Source organism: Myotis davidii, unplaced genomic scaffold, assembly GCF_000327345.1.
Source record: "Myotis davidii unplaced genomic scaffold, ASM32734v1 scaffold59, whole genome shotgun sequence".
NCBI lineage: Eukaryota > Metazoa > Chordata > Mammalia > Chiroptera > Vespertilionidae > Myotis > Myotis davidii.
The window spans coordinates 5,186,255-5,204,580 of NW_006293001.1; the positions used below are offsets into that span (position 1 = coordinate 5,186,255).

General features: G+C 36.7%; 1 long non-coding RNA gene across 1 annotated transcript; it reads left to right on the top strand.

Annotated features, from left to right (window-relative positions):
• The first annotated feature begins 6 nt into the window (after positions 1–6).
• On the top strand, positions 7–2,014 carry LOC107183521. Its single transcript, XR_001514312.1, has 2 exons — positions 7–646; positions 1,696–2,014. It is a non-coding gene; the product is annotated as an uncharacterized LOC107183521 (long non-coding RNA).
• The last annotated feature ends 16,312 nt before the right edge of the window (positions 2,015–18,326 follow it).

Here is an 18,326-nt window from a genome sequence, read left to right on the forward strand (position 1 = left end):
GAGAAACGGGGCGGGGATGGACCGGGACAGAGTTGGAACTTCCTTCTCCCGGGGCTCTGGGGGCTTTGGGGTCCAGCCGGGAAAGGCCAGTGGAAAGGAAGCTCCCCAGCGGGGTGTTCCCATTCCCACCGCTAGGGCGTCGCCTGGGAAAACGCGGCGCGCCCTGGGCGGACAGGTAGGGCGGCAGGGACCGGACCTGCCCGGTGAGGACCCCAGGGGAGGATCCCGGCGACTGCGGGGATTCGTAAACACACAGCACGGGGCCTGCAGCTGGCCCTCCCTGACGTCTGATCTTCCACGTCCAGGGTGTTATTTTTGTTGTTTCTCAACCTGACCTCTAAGATTGCTATCCTGTTGAAAGCACACCTGTGACCCTGTGACCTATCTAATGGTGGCAGGATTAAGCTTGCCCTATCTTCAGGGGCATCTTTCTTTCTTACTTTCTTTTCGCCTGTAACTGCTGTGGCATGAGGACTGGACAATAATATGTCTGAAGACAATCTATAAATTAAGAATCAAATGATAGATCTTATTCACCTCTTGGAAATGCGGAATAAAGGGACCACAGACGCGGCTGCACGCTTGTTTGTAAGGTTTAGTTCCCACGTGAATGCTCTTTAGATGAGTCTTTACACCTGACAAACAGGTACATTCGCATATCTTTATATGATCGTAAGTGTCCATTGTTGCATTGTGCAAGCCATTTTTGATGGGTCCAAAAACTTGCTTTCAAAAAAATAACGTGAAATTAACTAAGGAATTAACTTTAAACTACAGTTTAAAAATAAACATTTAAACAAATTGCTGTAGAGAGGTTAGGTGAAAGAGGTTAGGTGAAAGAGGTTAGCCTATAAGAGGCCTCTAATGTGGTATTAGCATCGAGTAACAAATCTGTGTTAGCCATTTAACCCCAGGATAACATTTGGTAGGTGGGGAAAATTAAATTAATATTTAGAATCAATGCTGGACTAAATGCTCCTTTAGTTATTCATTATTGTAGCAACAAAAAAAATGGCTGAAACTAAGTAACATATTAAATACCAAGTAATATGCCATTTGTCTATTATAGTCCGTCAGTAATTATTCCTTCCTATGCAGAATATATTCCTTTCAGTGTATCTTTACATAAAATGTGGTTTGTTTAGATTACAATATTAGAACCATAGGGGGGAAAAAGTTGTGTTTTAATATTTAACCTAATATTGATCAAATCAGTTCATTTCAATGTGCGTGGCTTTTAGTCTTCCAAACCAACTCAGGTTAAACAATTTCATGAATCATTTATGGCTCTAAATGACTAGTTGCTTGCACAGAAAATAATGCAAACATTGAGTAACAGTGAAACTACTTAAAGTCTGTAACTTTCAATCACAAGATCAAGATTAAACCTTAATTGGTTTCAACCTTGATTTATGACATGCTAGTAATATTGTTGACTGTATTAATTTAATCTGAAACATAATACACTTTCCTAACATAACATACAACTGAAGGCATTTTCAGGCTCTCCGATTTTTCCTGTCCTCTTTCTGGTTTTATGGATAGGGAAGGTTTACACTCCTCACCCCACTGAAATTACCTTTAGCAGTGTAACTTGTTTTTGTAAATAATGTGAGCAGACGTGAAATGTTTCATGTCCTGGTGGAATCACTTAAGGGTCAGTGCTTGACTCTATGCTCTTTTCCCTGGCTGCAGCAATCATGGAAGTGCACCGTAAGAAGGAGGCAGCAAAGAACTGAAGGATCCCGGAATGCTAAATTATTACCCTGCACAACTGCGCAGGAGAGTCCCAGGAACTACAACAGAATCTGCATAAGCAAGAAATAAACTTGTGTTGGGTTAAGCCGCTAAAATACTGGAGTGGCTGTTGCCCATCATTGCGTAGCCTACCTCATGTACACAGTATTCCTCCCTTATCTGAGGTGGTGCTTTGTGGTTCCAGTTTCCCATGGCCAATGACAACCAGAAAATGTTAAATGGAAAAATTCTTAGAAATAAACAAACTTTAAATTAACTATATTACGAATAGTGTGATGAAATCTCCAAAATCCAGCTCCATCCCATTCAGATATGAATCATCTCCTTGACCAGTGTCTCCACACTGTATAAGCTCCCCATCCTGTGGTCATGCTGTAGCCATATCAGTCAGAGTATGGCAGTGGTTGTGTTCAAGTAACCCTTGTTTTACTGAATAATGGCCCCAAAGCATAAGAGAAAAATATCTTCAAATTCTATAAAAGAGAAGTGATGCTGTCAATTCGTATATGCCAAAGAAAACCAGTAAAGTGTTTCCTTTAAGTGAAAAGGTAAGAAAAAATAGTCTATATAGAGTTTGGTTCTGCCTTGAGTTTCAGGCATTCGCTAGGAATTGTAGAATGTATTCCCTATGCATAAGGGGGAACTACAGCACAACCATATCGGTTTTAACCTCTGAATTCCCTGACTCCATAAGAACTATTTATGACAATCAGTGACCCCTTTATTTGGAATGTTCTAAAACATGGTTTTCCATCTGGCAAGCATAAGGCTATTTTCCTCTCAATATATTTTGATTTGGATTAAGTATTGCCTCATAGCTCCAGGCATGATTCTTAAGCAGGTTATAAATTTTGTAATCTCACTGCTATAGAACTGGGTGAGCTATTGCTAACACTATTTCAACACCCAAGACTTTCCTTCCAATTTTTCTGAAAGATCTCACCTTTTTAAACAATGTTACAGGGAGTTGGAAGAATTTAAGAAGTTGGTTGAACATGTTAATGGTAGTTTCAGAATACAATTCTTCCATTAGTGAATTACGTGTTTCATTTGAAGTTGGCTATAGGAGTCTAGCAAAAAACAATAAATTGCTTAGTTATTCCAGCATCAACATGTCTTTCAAAGTCAAATCAATTCAGTGAAGTGAGTCATTTTACAATGATCATAGTTTTATTTGTGGGAAATTATAATCCCATATTTGAAGGAAAATTTGGAAAATTTGTAATTTTTAGTTTCATCATCAGTAAGAAGGTGATAAATTAGTATAATAGTCTATGTTGCAAGGTTTGAATTATGAATACATATAACAATTGTACTCTATTTTTAAAAAAAGTCTAACTGTAACAGATACATATCATACAATGTTATCTCTGAGAAACCCTTTGGAGGTTTTCTGTTCACACTATCCATTCCATGTATTAGAAAACTGAGAAGTATAAATAGGATTGTCAGATTTAGTAAATAAAACTACATCATACCCAGTTAAATTTGAATCTCAGATAAACAATGAATACTTTTTTGGGCATAGGTATGTACCATGTAATGTTTAATTATACTAAAAATTATTTGTTGTGTAGCTGAAATTCAAATTTAACTGGGCATGCTGTATTTTATCTGGCAACTTTACTCACAGAGGATAATTCTTTTTAAAGGGCATGTAGCTAACTATGTGCTGATGCAGGAATAAAATCAGAACAATTTAGTGTTTACAGACCACTCCAAGAGATTAAGTCCTATGGTAGCATGTTTTAGAAAAAATAGCCATATTTCATAACCGTCATTTCATCAGAAACTAAAACCAGTCTCATCACTTAAAATGGCAACCTTTGAATCTATTGACTCTAGTTACCAATCTCTGAATTACTTTATTTTCTCAGAATCTGAAAAGCGTTCACATTTAAAAATCAGCTTTGATTTTTAAATTTTCTTTTTTGATATTTGCTAAAACATGAGTAGCTCAATTGGTCATCACTGTTAGCCAGAACTGAATAGCAGCTATTCCTAAGGCATATTTTCTTAAAATTAAAGTAATTTTTAAAATCTTAGCTAAGAAAAAATAAGAATTAGAATCCTTTAGAATCATCCTATAGCTTTATTCTGATCTAAACTTGATGTTGTAGATTGTTGTCACTTATTTTATATTTTTACGACCACAGCTACCTTTATTCATTTTTGTGTGTAACTGAAACAAATCCAACACTTTAACCCTGAAGTGCTAGTATATTAACCAGTCTCAGTTCCAGAGTGGGAGACGGGGATCGCTTTGGGGCCTTTATGGAAATGGAGGCAGGGGCCCTGAGTTGGTCATCAAAGTTCTTAGGCCTCTCCATTTCTCTTTGAGTAAATTTTTTTCCCCACATAAATTTCTAATTTAATTATTTTATGTAAGTTTTCAAAATTATTGACATAAAGTTGATAATAACATTCCATTTGTTTAGTCTCTATAAGAAAGTTATACATGGTATTATTCATTACAAATGCATTTATTTATGTTTTCCCTCCTTTTGATCTGTGAAAGTAGGCCCCAGGAAAAGGTCAAGTTGGGGTTAGAAGTCAATGTATCAAGAAAGTTATAGAGATGATACCTGCCCTGAGGGGGAAGTTGGATGAATGTTTTAGATTCCCTCCAAATCTAACAATCTTTGTTTTTGAAAGCTGTGTTATTTAGCAAGAGTAGTAGTTGTAGCTAACTCCGAATTGTGACTTCCTTTTATTCAAGTATTCCTTAGAAATATAAAAAATATCCGTGATCAAAAATAAAATATCTTAAAGTTCAATAAAATAGATTTTATTAAGAATGTAAACTACAAACCTGGTGCCTTCTGGCAAGCCATAAAGAAAGAGAAGTTCTCTTATTAATGTTATAGTAATAATATGTTTGATATTTGTTATATTTATTAGTAAGGTAGTTAGAACTCTATATATTTTAAAGATGTAATTAATTCTTGTGGCATGCATATAAGTCAAAGTGAAGGCATAATTATTCTTATTTTAAAGATAAATAAAATGAAGCTCAAATTTATAATGGGGTTACCCCAAGGACACACAATAGGGAAAGGGTAGTGCTGAAGTCTGCACATTCTTTTTTTGTTTTTGTTTTGTTTTAAATCCTCACCTGAGGATATTTTTCCATTGATTTTTAGAGAGAGTGGAAGAGAGAGAGATAGAGAGAAACATCCCTAGGCCAGGGAGGAGCCTGCAACCAGGGTACATGCCCTTGACTAGAATCAACCCCGGGACCCTTCGGTCCGCGGGCCGAAGTTCTATTCACTAAACCAAACCGGCTGAGGCAGACTTTCCCGAGTGCTGTCTTTCACCAACAGAAACAGTTGCACAGAGAAGGCTTTGCTGCTGCCTCCAGATTGTACGTCCACTTCTACACTGCGGGCTGTAGATTTCCTTGCCCAGTACTTCAGTCCTTCGCAGGACTACACTGTATCCACTGAGCCAAACTAGCTAGGGCAAAATCTGCACATTCTTAGTAAAGAATTAGCTTACCTTAATACCAAGGACTATTTTATAATATATATATATTAGAGGCCCGAAGATAGAAACATCAGTGATGAGAGAGGATCATTGATTGGCTGTTTCCTGCACACCCTCTACTTGGGATGAGCCTACAACCGGGATATGTGCCCTGACAGGAATAGAACCAATGACCTCCTGGCTCATAGGTCAATACTCAACTACTGAGCAATACCAGCCAGGCACCATGAACTATTTTTAAATTACTTAAAGAATATAGCATTATCTTCAGTTATTTCAATATTGAATTAAGATTATTATAATTAATAAGTAATGACTATAAAATAATAAAATAGGGTAAAAGTGGATTGAAATATTCTTCAAATTTCTCATAAAAATAATTGACTATACCAGAATGGCATTATTCAAAAGCACTGTTTTATAAGTATAATATGCAAATAGCTTAAAGACCCTTAATTCTTAAAATAGATTCAAAATCAACTATATATTTTGAAATCCTTTCAGAAAGGATAACTGGATAAATCATTTCTTTAAAAACTTCATCAAAATGCTCTTCATTTTTGTCATATTATTTGTCTTGATAAGTAAATGTATTAGACTGGGAAGCTCTTAAAACAACAGCTAGCCCTAGCTACTGTGCTCAGTTGGTTGGGTTTATCCCATATTCACTGGTTTGATTCCGGATCAGAGCACATGTCCAGAAAACCATGGATGTTTCTTTCTCCTCTCTCTCTCTCTCTCTCTCTCTCTCTCTTCCTCCCTCTCCCTCTAAAAATCAATAAAAATGTATTAAAAAACAAAACAAGAGCTGAGTGGTGAATGGGAACACTTATAGGGTCTGATAACTTTTTATGTTAGTAGTAGATACATTTTGTTTTATTTAACATTTCATTATATTTATACATTTAGTTTCATTTATACATTTAGTACTATTATAATCATATATTTACTATTTCATATTATACATTTACTATTTACTTATAGTTATTATTTATTTATGTTCACTATTTGCATTTAACAGAAGTATAATAATAAAAATTACTATCCAGACCTAAACAAAATACACTATTTGGTACTTGGTAAATGCCTGCTATAATGATTTAGTCCAATAAATACATCAAGATTCAAATACAATTTTGACAAAAATCCTGAAGGGTCACTATTCTAATCTCAATTTTGACTCTCAAAGAGGTAAGATAGCATGCCTAAACAGAGAGACAGCGAGAATATTTAAATATAAATAAAAATGTTTACTTTGTGATTGGCCACTAATTATGTTAATAAAACCTTGCTTAAAGCAGAGGGTAAAGAAGTATCTGGCTACTGAATTTAATGATTCTGTGACATTTCTAGCATTTGGTTTTTATCAGTGGCAGAGGATCTCATTCTTGGCTGGCAGCATAATCGCTTGGTGTTCATGTCAAAAATATTGATTCCTAGCCTTCCTCTCCTCTCCCACTTTGCCCCTTCAGCCTAAGGTAAAGTACAACTCAAATATGAGGACCTCAAGGATAAGCCATAATAAAAAAATATTTAAAAATCTTTTATTGCCCCTCGTTTATCTCTGCTGGTACAGAAATTGGGAGATTCCTAGCTGTAGATAGAATTCTTAACGATGTCAATGTTCCTAGTGCTTAGCTCAGATGTTAGTGTACATAAGGTTCATTGTACGTTTATTGAATTGATTAAGTGGTGATGGGGGGGGAGGGAATAAAATGAAAAAAGATTCCTGCCTTCTAGCAGCTTTCTTCCTCTCCTGGGCGTAGTGAGAAATACACATAAAACTATAACAGTACACAAATGTATCCTTGAGTACAGCAGATGCCTCAGAAAGCAAATATTCCAGAAGTTCTGAGTTGGAAGAAATCTGTGGAGCCTTTGTTAAGGAGAGAGGCCTCCATGGATATAAATTTGGATCCATAAATTCAGATGCAAAAGCATGCCTGACTGTGGAAGCAGCTGAGCCTATGAGTAGTGACAGAACGAGCTCTCTATCTGAGAGACAACACGGACCCAGAATAACGGCACTGAGCATTTGTTGTCAGAAAACTGAAGAATGAAATGTCAAAACTGAGATAGAATTTTAAATTCAGGGGTGGGATGTGTATAAAAGGTCAGGTTCATTTTAGAAGAGATCATTTTAAAAATGTATAACTGAGCAAATATTCAAGAGACAGCCTTGAGAATTTCATGTATACCCAAGAGAGGGCAAAAGGATATTGCTAGCTTTCCAAAGCAGGCTTTTGGAAAGAGAGTGAAATAATGCTGTCCTTTTGGCCTGTGTACACTAAAGTTTATTTTTTTAATTATTTTTTTAGTTTCAAAAATAGTTGCAATACAGAATCTGGTTGTATTTCTTTGTGTCTTTTTTTTAAATTGTTGACACTATTACAAATCTTCTTTATTTTGTCCCCTTTTGTCCCTTCCATGCATCCTCTGCCCCCCTACACTAATGTTTAGAAGTAGTGTGACAAAGTTCAGAATTATGTCATTTTTAATGACTTTTCCCTGCTATGTATGTCTTTGTTGAAATGAAAAGAAGATATTCTTTAAAGTGCCTTAAAATAGACATTGATCTGCTCTGTAATGTTTTTGATTTCAAACTCTCCGGGTTTTTCTTCACTCAATATCTCTTCCAGTTTTAACATCCATCATTTTACCTCTCACCTCTGGATCACCCTTGACTGCTACCTAGTCAAGCTACTCAGTGAGAAGACCCTCAACTTGTACAAACTCACATTTGCTCTACCACAGGATGTTAAATCTAGCCATGTAGACTCTACAAAGATTTTATATTCTGAAATTGAAATGAACTTGAGGCTAAGACAGGCAGTAGCCTGCATGTATTTGTTTTTGACCCAAGTTATAAATTTATGATTCCATTGGGGAAAAGTATTAAAGAAAAAGAGCAAACCCATTTTCTCAAAATCTTATCATATTTGAAAACCTGAAAAAAAGGGAGAATTTTTATTTATAACATTTCCATTTAAGTTCAATTAATTTTGCAAGCTGTGACTCTGTTAAAGAACTCAGACTTAACATCTTTGGCCAGCTCTGTGCTGGACACTCAGATAACTGCTGGAAGAGAAACACTGGGCACTTCAAAGAGCTGCATGTAGAAACAGACAGCTCTGATGCAACCACGAACAATACAAATGCATAATGAATTGTAATAGATAATGTCCGGAGCTGGGGAGGACAAGACTCAAAAAGGTTATTTAAATTTTCCATCTTGGCTTCTTGGCAGTCACTTTTTAAGCAGCCCTTTGGATTTCTTCAAACAATTTCAAGTCATCTATCTTCTGCAAAGAAGCCAAGAAAATAACAGCATCACCCTTAAAAAATGAAATAGCCAGTTGTTTACCAGCAAAATGAGTTTATTCAGGAACAGTGAAGAACTGTAATTCAGAACAAGCAGGCTATAGCAAAAACATAGGCAAGTCTAGAGAACAGAGGAAGGGAGCTTGCTTTTATTCATAAAAGGGGAAAGTTGAGAGAGGCTGTTATAAGCAAAACTAGAGGCCTGGTGCATGAATTTGTGCATGGGTTGCTTTCTGCTGGTCCACCCTGATTGGAGCCAATCAGGCCAGGCCGGCCAGGGGGAGAGACCATGGGCAATTGGCAGGCCAGCCCCCTGGTCGAACTCCCAGTTGAACTCCTAGTTGAGGGGATAATTTGCATATTAGCCTTTTATTATATAGGTTGTCTTTTAGAGGAAACCTGGAGTTGGAAGTATAGTGGCTTGCCTTTGGTTGAGTTTTGGCTTTTCTTTGGCTGGGTCTGTTGCTAGGCAAGGAGAAAATCTTTTACCTGTTGCAGTCCTCAAGGTTCCCTGAGTCGTAGTGCCTGGGAGCTCCCCATTCAGGGCTTCCCAAACCCATTTTAAATAAGGTTTTCCTTATTCATCTTCACAATAGCAACTAACTACCTTTGTGATTAAGATTTGCTAGGTTCCAGGGACTGTCTAAAGCACTTTGTAGACATTAATAGTAAGAAAAAAGAAAAAGTATAGTTAATATTATAAAATAATACTGTTATTTGAATGATGAGAAAACTCATAATCCCTGTTGTAAAAATTACTTAAGAATATTATAGTGTAATAAAAATGAGCCAATGTAAGGTGAGTAGCGCACACTATAATAGTGCTCTTATTAGAAGATGCTATTTAACTTGGGTAGTACAGCACCATATTAGGCTCTTATGAGAAGATAGTCTTTATTTTCTACATAAAGGGTAATATTGACTCATAGCATGTCATATCTAAGGCAAGAAGGCCACGACCCATAACAGCCAAATAAAGAACAGATCCTTCATTATTAGTCTTTTTCATTTCTGTTTAACTCTCATTAAAATGTATTTTTATCAAATATCCATGATGGCCTTTATGTAAGATATTTAAATAAAGGAAGTTTTGATCAGACAAAATGGAAACAAATGAGATTTATTCTTTTCCAACTTTCTATTAAGTTAAATATGTAATTGAACTTTTATTGTGTAATTCTGTACTTCAGCACATGAAGTATTTATTCTCTCTTGTTACAACAAGAACAACAAACAGCATGAAGAGGTGACTTACAATTTAAATAACTGCTATCTCTTAGGACTGGTTGATTGTAATTGTGCTGTTGTGTATAAAAATGAAATAGTCAACGAATCAATGAAACAAAAAACAGCCAGTGCTTCAGATGAGTTCTATAGCTGTCCATTTTTTATAGGACATACCCCACACTTTTACTCATGAGTAAGTTTAAAGATTATTCAGCCTGGCTAGCATGGCTCAGTGGTTGAGCATCGACCTATGAACCAGGAGGTCTCGGTTCCATTTCCAGTCAGAGTACATGCCCAGGTTGTGGGCCCGATCCTCAGTTGGGGGTGTGCAGGAGGCAGCCAATCAATGATTCTCTCTCATCATTGATGTTTCTACCTCTCTTTCCTTCTCCCCTCCCCTCTTAAATCAATAAAAATATATTTTTTAAAAAGATATTCAAGAAATTTCAGAGAAGTCTCTGTTTGCATTTATTCATTACCAAAATTACTGATCTTTGTTGGAGAGAGGCCTAGGCCTTTTCAACTACCCTGTAAAATAGGGGTTTGCTGTATTTCTATTACTGAGAAGTCTAAATTCCATTCACCAGTCTCAATATTGGCTCTATCCAAATATAGGAAATTGTATTACTTTATTTTATAGCTATGTTTTGAGATTTCTTTCTAAATGTTATTTTTCTCAATAAAGAAGTGAATAATATGAATCATTCTTTCCATTAAAAAAGTAACATTCATTCAACAAAAAATGTGTAAATGACTGTACTCATACAAATATTTTGTATATACCTGAAACAGGAGTTTTTCTTTTATTAAAAAAAATATATATATTTTATTGATTTTTTACAGAGAGGAAGGGAGAGGGATAGAGAGTTAGAAACATCGATGAGAGAGAAACATCGATCAGCTGCCTCCTGCACACTCCCTACTGGGGATGTGCCCACAACCAAGGTACATGCCTGGAATTGAACCTGGGACCCTTGAGTCCCCAGGCTGATGCTCTATCCAGTGAGCCAAACCGGTTAGGGCAGGAGTTTTTCTTTTTTGAGAGAGATTATGATAACTTTTCTTGGTGTAGTACTGCAGCACATGAAGTATTTACCTACTTGAGGGAGTAAAGTTGTGCAAGTATTGTGTTATATTTACTTATTTATTTACTGAATAAATAAGCAAATCTGTCTAACTCCCAAGATTCATTATCAAATTAAAAATAAAGTTACTGATAAATCCAGGTAGATGTTTTAACTCAAAAGTTTCTTTAAAGATTCTTGCATATGCAGGGTACATGTGAAAATGAGTCACGGTTACACCACTACTGATTTGTGCCTGCCACGTATGATTACTGGTACTTAACATAATTACGAATAATTATGATTCAGAATGTGAAAAGCCACACAAGGAAAATGGGCCAATTCTGTTATGTATCATGTGTAACCAAGACAACCAGTCTTTTGTTTAGTGGTTATGAAAATGCTTACTCTAATACAGCCAAAGACTACTCCATAACAATTATTCATGTTATTTAGTTATTAACTTACTTCTTGAAGGAATAAAACTGGAGATTCTTTTCAGCCAAAACCAGGTACCTAGCTTATACTCATATGTATTTGCACATAGCATATACATGACATATAAGCATACCTGCAACTTTTTAGGCCCTTTACCCTGATTTAAGCTCAATTTTTATTCTCTCTTGTAACAACAAGAACAACAAAGAGCATGAGAAAGTGAATTACACTATTACATTTTTCAGCACTTCCACTCTTGTTTGGCAGACAGTTAAAAGAATCACCGCTAAAGGTATGAAAATATCTTTGCGAACTTCATTTTTCTCATTTCTGGGCTTAATCTTAATTCTGGACCCATGTTTTCAGTTTTATATACACCTTTTGAGTAAACTCATCCATTTTCATGGCTCACCTAGCATTTATTCTCCCAATTTTACATCTCCATTTACAATAATTTAAATTTATATTAATAATACATTAGATATTTAAATTATGAAAGTTCACAAGTTAAAATCTGAGTTCATCACTGTTTGCACACTTTTCTGATTACTAATAAATCATTATCTTTTGAATAACATAGTTATCCAGCTTTTACAAGTGATGTCTTCATTTATCCTTTCAAATCTCTTATCAACTTTTGCTACTCTTCCTAATTCTCAGAAAACTTCAAGCTTTTAGTCCTTAAATCTATTAGTACTTAGTTCATGTCACTTTGCAATGAACAAATGTGATGACCAAATAATTAAAGCTAATCTTTAGCAAACATTTATTATTGTAGTAGGGGTATGCCTCACCAAAATTAATTTAACAATTAGAAAAACATGTTGTCAACGTCTTCATCTGGTGTCAAAAAATAACTTTATAATCATTATAGTGGTCAGGAAACACATTTTAGCATTTTCAGTCCCAATAAGGTAGGAGACCAATAAGTATTTTTTGTTTAGCAATTTAACTCCACTAAAAGGATCACTGTGTCTCCTATAAGACAATATAATAGTGTTGCTTTGGAAACCATTTCTACATGTTTCCCATAATCTATACCAGTGATGGTGAACCTATGACACGCGTGTCAGAGGTGACACGCGAACTCATTTTTTTGGTTGATTTTTCTTTGTTAAATGGCATTTAAATTTATAAAATAAATATCAAAAATATAAGCCTTTGTTTTACTATGGTTGCAAATATCAAAAAATTTCTATATGTGACACAGGACCAGAGTTAAGTTAGGGTTTTTCAAAATGCTGACATGCCGAGCTCAAAAGGTTCGCCATCACTGATCTATACTAATAAAAGGTTAATATGCTAATTAGAGCGGACATCTTCCAGACAAAGTCACAGTGGCAGGGCCAAGGCAGAGGCAGTTAGGGAGGATCAGGCCGGCAGGGGAGGGCAGTTAGGGGGCAATCAGGCTGGCAGGGGAGCAGTTAGGGGCAATCAGGCAGGCAGGCAGACAAGCAGTTAGGAGCCAGCGGTCCCGGCCTATGGGATGGGGCCTAAACCAGCAGTTGGAATCCCCTGAGGGGTCCCGGATTAGAGAGCGTGCAGACCGGACTGAGGGACACCCCCCCACCGCCCCGCACAAATTTTGTGCACCGGGCCTCTAGTAGCATAATAATATTCTGATATTCTATTTTACACTTCTATGCTTCTTCAATGTCCACCCTCTGGGCTCGCATGAAAGCTCCATAAGGGTGGCATTTCTAATTGCTTTTTATACTTCTCTACCTATAACACTTCAAACAGTACCTGCGAAGAACCTGTGGCTTTGTCCCCTGCCTCACACTGGGGAACCACTGTCCTCTATTTCAGAAGGTCCTGAGCAGAAAGAAGTTACAGAAACACCACTGACCAAAGCAAACTAAGGACAGGCCATTCCCTAATTTCTTGGGTGCTTCATTCCATGTGTTCTGCTAGAACTCATGGGATAGGGCACAAGAGTAACCCAACAATTGACTGGTGATGGGTGTCCCTCCAGGTGGGCTGGGAAAGGTTGGCAGAAATTCACTTCATAAAAATTAAAGAAAGGTAAATATGCTTGCAATCCATAGGTGCAATTCAGTATTTGCTAAATGAGTGGTTAACTAGGAATATAAGTTTCTAGCATATATAATTTAATTTTTGTGGCATATCATTTATTTACTAAATAGTTCCCATTCTCACATTATCTATAACCTCATTCATGCTTTAAGAGGAAAAGAAAGAATCAATTGTATCTCCTCCCCCACAAATATTTTCACTCCGCTTTAAAAAGCAACTGTGTTCCCAAACGCTGGAAACTTTTAAACATCTGGCATGGAAATACTATATTTGGCACAATACCCTAATGTATCTTCATGCTTAGTCATTCCAGAACCTGATGAGCCAGCAGCTTGTGTGTTGAGCACATGCCTGATATGTCCAGATCACAGGGTTTCTTCCACCTAGTAGAGAAACACAACACCTACCATTCAGGCTATGCTAACACATTAAGTGTTCCTTGAAGAAAGCAGCTGTGATTAAATTGAATAGCTTTCCAAAGAGGAAGGAGAAAGCAGCCCTTCCAGGGTAGGGAAGCTTGGTGACTGATAGAGGCAGGGGAGATGATTAGATCTGTGTGTCCTCATCATCCTTCTTCAAAGATGGACATTCCAGAAAGAGAAATGTATTCGAAAAAGTCAGATAAGTATAAGCCTGAGAACACTAAAGCATGTAGCCTGAGTTCTGGGACCTCTGGAAGGAGCCAGTTTAGTGACATACCAATGAGGTGGAATGGCATGGCCTTGTTGCAAGGGATTGAAGAGATAAGTGAGTGCAACACAATGTTCCTTCCTTCTTGCAGTCTTTCTTGGCCTGGAACTCGTAAAAGGTATTGAGAGAGCCCAGCAGCTAGCAGGCTGGCCTGGAGCCAGGACAAAGAGCACTAGCGTATGAGGATGTCTCAAATGCAATAAAATCCTGTTGCATCATAGTGGTAACAAGTACAGGCACCAGTCTGGCCCAGCAGGTCACAGAGGTGAGTGCTCCACTATCCCTTTCCTCCATGAGTTCCCATAACCCCCATGTGCCCAGAGGCCACATTGTTGAGATAAAAATCCAAGAAACTGAACATTTTTTGGAAAAAGACAGAATCATGTACAAGTGATGCAAGGAGCAACCAGATTACTTCATCGGTCCCACCCCACCCCATCCCTCATCTCTGCCACCCTGTCATTCACAAGTGAGACCTCATAGGGATTAGAGTGATTCAGCCATCCTCCCATTATGCACACAGTGACATGAAGAAGAATGTGCTTATTCATGACAAGGCAGAGAAAGAGATGAGCAGCCACGGCTTGCTTCAGTCTGGAGAGAGAGAGAAAAAAAAAACGAACAAGGAAGTTGGTACCCAATGTTCTGATTCTGTGCAGCTTGTTCCATCCTCACCCTCCTTTTCAAGCTGCTCCCTTTCCACCTGACAAGGTTTGGCCAGCCATAAACGGTGAGAAAAGTGTGGCTGAGAAGGCCAGGGTGGCTCTCCTGGATCTCTTTGATTGTTGAAGTTTTGTTGTTGTTGTTGTTAAGAAACACCCCAGCAGCTCCCTGCTTCTTATAAAAAACAAACCACAAAACCAAAATTGCATTTTTCAACAAGTGTATGAATCATTCCTTTTTCCTCTTTATTCTAAACTTTTTCTAAAGCAGTTACTGATTTCTTCTTTCTTTCCTTCCTTCCTTCCTTTTTTCTTTCAACATGGTACCAGTAAGAACTTCACAGGGAAAATAAAAGGGTTATGTATTATATTTAGTTCTAATTAAGAAGACAAAAAAAAAAGTAAAGAAATAGATGATCCGTACAACATCGAAACCATTAAGACCTAATTGACATTTATGGCCCAATATATCCCCAAACTTCAGTGTTCACATTTTCAAGTGTACATGTTATGTTCACCAGGATAAACCATATGCTGAGCTATATAATAGTAAACCTTAGTATATTTAAAAGATTTGCACTCATACAAAGTATATTCCCTAACTGCAATGGAATCAAAGTAGAAATTAGTAACAATAAGATATTTAGAGAAAATGTTGCATATTTGGAAATTAACACACTTCTAAATAATTCATGGTGAAAAGAGAAATTACAAGGGAAATTACAAAATACTTCAAACTTTATGCTAATAAAATACATCATATGAAAATTTGTTGGATGCAACTAAAACAGTACTTGCAGGAAATTAGCATTATAATTACTTGCATATCTTAAGGTGACTGATTTAAATCAGATTTTTCAAAGGTTAGCTACCTTTTCTAATTTAAAGAAAAATGTCAGTGGAAATGTAGACAAATCTTGATCATGTATAGAGTATGGATATACAGTATGAGTATAAAGAGGGCCTTTTAAAATAAATGCTAGGATTAAATGTGTTGTAACAATACTCGGGATGAACTTTCTTCAGTGTTTAAGTATCTCTGAAATGTTACTAAGTCAGTTAAAAAAAATTTAGTATCATACCCAGAATTATTTTTGTGTGTGTGAGCACTTAATAGAATATACCTAACTAGAGGCCTGATGCACAAAAATTCATGCAAGAGTAGGCCTTCCTTCTCCCGGCTGCCAGCACTGGCTTCACTCTAGCACCAGGGACCCAGGCTGCTTCCCTCTGGCCGCCCACAGGCACCCGGGACCTGGGCTGGCTTGCCTCTGGCCCTGGCTTCGTCAGGAAGGATGTCCGGAATGATGTCCAGTCTAATTAGCATATTACCCTTTTATTATTACAGATACCTAAAATAAAGTCAAATGAGCAACAAACAAGAGAAAAAACTTACCTATTTACACAGCACCTAGTTTATTGTTATTGTTTGGTACAAACACCCCCATATAAATAATGCTATTTATATACTAAATTCCAGGCACAAATCAAAACACAGTGGAAATTTATGCAGATAGACACAAACTGAAATTCACTGGTTTAGACACTGAATTGAATTGAATGGAAAAGTGGATGGATTTTTCTGGGTTTAATAATTAGTAAAAACTGGTAGTTTTCTGTGAATATTCAGAGACTTTTCAGGGCTTTTAGGGGGCCTATAGTATTTCTCTTTGTTCCTAGTATTTGAATTCACAGATCATTAGTGGATAAGTATCATTTGTTAAGAGAATATTTGGGCAAAGGCTTTTCATGCAACTTCAGTACCTAAATTATAATTAGAATGTCCTTTTTCAATATTCAACATTGATGCTGTGCCCCTCCTGTGAGCCCAGGTCAAATTGTTATCTCTTTCTGGCAGCCTTTCCTAAAATCCACTCCACATCCCAAACACACAAGCTCTTGCCTTCCAATTAGCTGTATAATCTCAGTTTATTATGTTTTGCATTGTCTTTATTTGTATTGCCCTTATTCCTTTTTGATATATAAATGCTTGACGTCAGGCACTCGAAGTACCTATCATAGTGACTTGTGCACAGTAAGTGCGAACAGCATTGGAAATGAGTGACAAATAAAAATTACTAACAATACTGACTTTTTCCTAAAAGAACCTAAGAAATGGAGGTGACAGACTTTCTAGTGTTTATTCTTATCAACCAAAAAAAAGGTTGGTTTCTGTGGCTGCCATGTGCCATGAAACCTCCCCGGCCCCCACAACCCCAAGGTGCAAGCTTGAAAAGCACTCTTTGCCTAATATATGGTATGGTGGGGGACTCAGACTACAAGCTAAAGAGTTTGGTTTTTTAATGGTTAAAAAGTAGCGAATATAAGAATATTATGTGGAAATTATATGAAATTAAAATTTTAGTGTCAGTAAAGAAAAAGTTTTTGGAACAAGTATACTCATTTATTTGCGTACTATCTATGGTTGTGTTTCTGGGACAACAGAATCAAACAGTTGCTACTATGAAAACGGTGTGACTCCTAAAGTCTAAAATATTAAGTTTGCCATTCCTGATATAGTGACTATGTCATGGCAATATGCCACATCAAATTTCCTCCTCTAACCTTTATATTATGTAAATTTGTTTGTTTTTTAATAATGATTTGATAGCACTATAACAGCAAAAAAAAAAATCTCATAGGCACAAAGGTTTACTTTATTTACTTATTATTTTCATAATGGTTGCAGGGGTGGGCAAACTTTTTGACTCTAGGGCCACAATGGGTTTTTAAACTGGACCGGAGGGCCGGAACAAAAGCATGGATGGAGTGTTTGTGTGAACTAATATAAATTCAAAGTAAACATCATTACATAAAAGGGTATGGTCTTTTTTTTTTTTTTTAGTTTTATTCCTTTCAAATGGGCCGGATCCGGCCCGCGGGCCGTAGTTTGCCCACAGCTGGTTTAGAGTCTACATTACTGGGGAAAGACAATGAACAAGTCTAGTGCTCCTTATTTTTTTACTAGGCTGCAGTTTCTACCTCATGCACCCACTTTGTTTCATGATCTCTAACATCACAGGGAATTCTGGACAGCAATCATAAAAATATAGGGTGCAAAACTAAGTGGATTTATGTACTTTCATCAGCACTGTTTGAGTAATGGTTTACTGTTCACTGTCCTACTGCCAGTAATTATAGCGTCATCTTTGAAAAGAAATGTGACACACATTTTGAAGCACGTCTTACCTGTGGGCTCTCAATAAATATGAGTATTTTAAACATTTTAAAAAGCCTTAAGAATAATACAATAGTACTTGTTCTATTCTAATGTAGGTCATTTCCTGTCTGTGGATGATGTAGAGGAATAATAACATTGTAAATTAAAAATGAGAGACATGGACAAGAAGAGAACAGAGGGCTAAAAAAAAAAAAATAGGAGTTTTCAGGAGCAACATGTCTTCCTTTTAACAGATAAGCTATTCCACAAGAGAAATTGTTATTACCTGTTTGTTTGTTTGTTTTTTAATAATAATGATTTGATGGCACTATAACAGCAAAAACTCAAAGAAAAAGAAAATGCTTTTCTTCCTTTAAAATCTTTTGTGGAGGTGGCAGAAAAGAGGCTGGAGAAAGAAAACTGTGAATTGTGATAGAGGTTGATGTTCAAATCCAGCAACTTCTATGTGATTGAGAGTGCTTT